This window comes from Entelurus aequoreus, linkage group LG11 (assembly GCF_033978785.1).
Source record: "Entelurus aequoreus isolate RoL-2023_Sb linkage group LG11, RoL_Eaeq_v1.1, whole genome shotgun sequence".
In the NCBI taxonomy this organism is placed as follows: Eukaryota; Metazoa; Chordata; class Actinopteri; order Syngnathiformes; family Syngnathidae; genus Entelurus; species Entelurus aequoreus.
Window position 1 is genome coordinate 443,300 of NC_084741.1, and position 5,000 is coordinate 448,299.

Consider the following 5,000-nt stretch of genomic DNA (forward strand, 5'->3'; position numbering starts at 1 on the left):
TTTTACACTGAATTGTTTTACACTGATTTCTTTACACATAATTTTTTTACACTGATTTTTTTTTTTACATTGAATTTAGGGGTTCACAAAAATATGGATTCATATCTGAATCGCAATCCTTAAATCGATTCATAATTTTCAAAAATTAATAATTCTTCCTTTTTTAGTTACCAAATATATATATATATATATATATATATATATATATATATATATATATATATATATATATATATATATATATATATATATATATATATATATATATATATATATATATATATATATATATATACATATATATATATATATATATATATATATATATACATATACATATATATATATATATATATATATATATATATATATATATATATATATATATATATATACTTTTTATTTTTATTTTTTTGCCTTTTTTTTTTAATTAAAAAAATAATATTAATATTATAATAATAATAGCTACATTTTTAACGGCGCACGGTACAATCGATAGCATTCTAATATTAGCATTTTGCAGAAAAACGTAAAATATTTTTTTACTTGACAAATTATACCTGTTAGCATGTTAGTGTTAGTAAGCCATATTTTTAGCTAATTTTGTACGTATATACCTCAGTATGCTATAATAACATGCTAGCATTAAAAAAAAAAATCCAGGTAAACACCACAGAGTATTAGATTTTGGTACTTAACGCAAGTTAGTTTGCATTTTAGCATTTTAACATTAGCATCATAGCTTCTTTTAGCTAATTTGGCTGTCGTATATTTTAATATTTCACTAATTTTAACTGTAAGCATGCCATTGTCAGCATGTTAGCATAGTACTGTTAGCGTGCTATGTTGCTGTTATATTTCATTGCTTGATGCTATCTGGCTAGCGCGCTAATTGTTAAAGTTTCAGCTCGGATTTGAATCTTCAGCATTCATTTTTTATTGTACTGGTTTTAAAGGTGAAAACTACCAAAATGGCCACCACATCCTTTGATTTGTCAGTCTGTGGACCTCAGTGGAAAAGGTTCGGTCACCCCTGCTCTGAATGAACACAGCGACCATACGTTAACTTTACCGATATCGGGCTTTTTCCACACCACATGTGACAAAACATTATTATTATTATTGGAGCTATGAAAGGTACAAGCGGTAGAAAATGGATGAATGGATGGGGTTATGATGCGAGATAAGGTTACCGTAATTTCCGGACTATAAGCCGCACCTGACTATAAGCCGCACCAGCTAAATTTAGGGGAAAATACAGATTGCTCCATATATAAGCCGCACCCGACTATAAGCCGCAGGGTTTTGATGTGTAATTAGCGTAGTATATAGGAGTTCCTGCTACCACGGAGGGGATTGTCGGGACAGAGATGACTGTTTGGGAACGCAAAGCGTCCCATTTATTAACAATAAATCTTTCAATCATTCAATCAAACTTTCACATCTTTGACATGGCGAACAGCATTCGTGCAGAGTACAAATAATACAACGGTGCAAAGTAATACAAAGTGCTCGCCTGTACGTTATCAAAATAACCAGCCTACCGGTATATGAAAAGTCAGTCTTTAATCATTGTGTCATCGTCTTCCTCCTGCGTACTAAAACCACCGAAATCCTCTTCGTCGGTGTCGGAGAAGAACAGGCCGTAAATAAGCCGCACCCTTGTATAAGCCGCAGGGACCAGAACGAGGGGAAAAAGTAGCGGCTTATAGTCCGGAAATTACGGTAGATTTATATCAAGAAACTCGAAAAAACTATTTACGTAGAAATTGCGTGTGGATGTTCAAAAGTCAAAGTTGAATTGAAATGCTACCTGCTAGCGCGCTAGCAATATACGTAAGAACTCTTACTTATAAAAAAAGACTCTTAAGTCTTTACCTGTCAAATAAGCACAACAAGCTAGCCTGAAATTACTGAACATTTAACTCTGTATGTGTATACCTGCAAAATGTGCTTAAAATCTAGTATGCTAAGGTTAGCATGCTAACAACGCAAAGTCAAATAACAAAATGTGACGCTAAGGGGTATACTTGCCAAATTAGTTAAGAATCTATTATGCTAACAAGATAACATAACACAATATGACTCTGAGGTGTATACCGGCAAAATGAGCTAAAAAGCTGGCATGCTAAAGTAAACATGCCAACAGATAACATACATAATATGACAAAATATTCGGCGCTGAGGTAGATACTTGCAAAATTAGCTATAAAGCTAGCATGCTAACGTTAACATGCAGACAGTTATTTGTGAAATAACAAAATATTTGACTCTGAGGTGTAAGCCCGCAAAATATTTGACTCTGAGGTGTATGCCTGCAAAAAGTGCAAAACATCTAGTATGCTAAGGTTGACATGCTAACAACACAAAGTTAAAGGCCTACTGAAACCCACTACTACCGACCACGCAGTCTGATAGTTTATATATCAATGATGAAATCTTAACATTGCAACACATGCCAATACGGCCGGGTTAACTTATAAAGTGCAATTTTAAATTTCCCGCCACACTTCCGGTTGAAAAAGCCTTCGGAGGATGACGTATGCGCGTGACGTAGCCCGGGGAACAGAGGTATGCCTTCCCCATTGAATACAATACCAAAAAGCTCTGTTTTCATTTCACAATTCCACAGTATTCTGGACATCTGTGTTGGTGAATCTTTTGCAATTTGTTTAATGAACAATGGAGGCTGCAAAGAAGAACGTTGTAGGTGGGATCGGTGTATAGCGGCTGGCTGTAGCAACACAACAAGGATTACTCACTTGGATAGCAGACGCGCTAGCCGATGCTAACCGGCCACCGCATGGACGATCGGGTGAAGTCCTTTGTCGCGCCGTCGATCGCTGGAACGCAGGTGAGCACGGGTGTTGATGAGCTGGGCAGATGAGGGCTGGCTGGCGTAGGTGGAGCGCTAATGTTTTTATCATAGCTCTGTGAGGTCCGGTTGCTAAGTTGCTAAGTCAGCCTTAGCGTCGTTAGCAACAGCATTGTTAAGCTTTGCCGGGCTGAGATCTATTAACCGTGTAGTTACATGTACATGGTTTAATAGTATTGTTGATCTTCTGTCTATCCTTCCAGTCAGGGATTTATTTATTTTGTTTCTATCTGCATTTGAGACAGATGCTATCACGTTAGCTCATGCTAAAGAGCTTCGTCGATGTATTGTCGTGGAGATAAAAGGCACTGAATGTCCATTTCGCGTTCTCGACTCTCATTTTCAAGAGGATATAGTATCCGAGGTGGTTTAAAATACAAATCCGTGATCCACAATAGAAAAAGGAGAGAGTGTGGAATCCAATGAGCCAGCTTGTACCTAAGTTACGGTCAGAGCGGAAAAAAAAAAGTATTTCACTGCATTCTAGTCCGTCACTCTAACGTTCCTCGTCCACGAATCTTTCATCCTCGCTCAAATTAATGGGGTAATGGTCAGAATAGCTCTAGCTGCGTTGAAAACAATAGGAAAATATGAGGGAGTGAACAACTGACAACGTCACGCTACTTCCGGTAGGGGCAAGGTTTTTTTTTATCAGAGACCAAAAGTTGCGAACTTTATCGACGTTGTTATATACTAAATCCTTTCAGCAAAAATATGGCAATATCGCAAAATGATCAAGTATGACACATAGAATGGATCTGCTATCCCCGTTTAAATTTTAAAAAATTCATTTCAGTAGGCCTTTAAGTAACAAATTATGACTCTGAGGTGTATGCTTGCAAACTTAGTTAAGAAGCTATCATGCTAACAAGATAAAGTAAAGTAACAAATTATGACTCTGAGGTGTATACTTGCAAACTTAGTTAAGAAGCTATCATGCTAACAAGATAAAGTAAAGTAACAAATTATAACTCTGAGGTGTATACTTTCCAACTTAGTTAAGAAGCTATCATGCTAACAAGATGAAGTAAAGTAACAAATTATGACTCTGAGGTGTATACTTGCCAACTTAGTTAAGAAGCTATCATGCTAACCAGATGAAGTAAAATAACAAATTATGACTCTGAGGTGTATACTTGCCAACTTAGTTAAGAAGCTATCATGCTAACAAGATAAAGTAAAGTAACAAATTATGACTCTGAGGTGTATACTTGCCAACTTAGTTCAGAAGCTATCATGCTAACAACACAAAGTCAAGTAACAAATTATGACTTTGAGGTGTATACCTGCCAACTTAGTTAAGAAGCTATCGTGCTAACAAGATAATGTAAAGTAACAAAATATAACTCTGAAGTGCATACTTGCAAAATTAGCTAAACAGATAGCATGCTAATGTTAGCATGCAGACAGTATTCATATGTAAAATATCAAAATATTTGACACTGAGGTGTAATCCTGCAAAATTAACAAAAATGTTAGCATGCGGGCAGTTCTCTCCCCCTGCCAAACTGGGCCTACACCCTCCCTCCCGCCCTCTCTTCCTATTGCACACTCCTTACATACTTTGCTGTGAATGTGACCTATGCTTTTTGAGGTGCTCGAACTACTCCAATAGATCACAGAAAGACAATTTTGTTTGGCTACTTGATTAGAAAATTTCCAATACAGTATTGTACTTATTACACGCCAGTTGTTTGATTGTATCGTGCATCCTGGTTGTGGTTTTCATTAACACATTTGGAGGTGTTGAAATCGCCATGTAAAATCCCTAATGCTATTTGGTAGCATGTGTATGGCATATCCAATGAGAATTAGCATCGAGCTAGCACTTTTTGAAAAGTGGAGCCTTTATGACTTTATGACCATCTGGTCATAAAGTTGTCTGGTAAAGTTCCCCAAAATTGTAGACCATGGTGTCCAATGTCCATATTGCCATACTATTACGACCCGTGACCTGTTATTATCATCTTATCTCTACAAATTAGTTTGCATTATACAACATGACCAGCAAACGTAGCAACATATTCTTTTGTTCATTTATTTTTAAAATGTTTGTATTTGTTTTAAAAAAATTTTAGCAATATATTCCTAATTACGATTCAATATCTATTTCAAAGAAAAATGA

The 5,000-nt window shown here is 35.8% G+C and overlaps 1 protein-coding gene across 1 annotated transcript in view; it reads right to left on the reverse strand.

Annotated features, from left to right (window-relative positions):
* Window positions 1-5,000, reverse strand: part of LOC133660492 (semaphorin-3G-like) — a 136,332-nt gene that overhangs the window by 120,521 nt on the left and 10,811 nt on the right. The window lies entirely within an intron of this gene.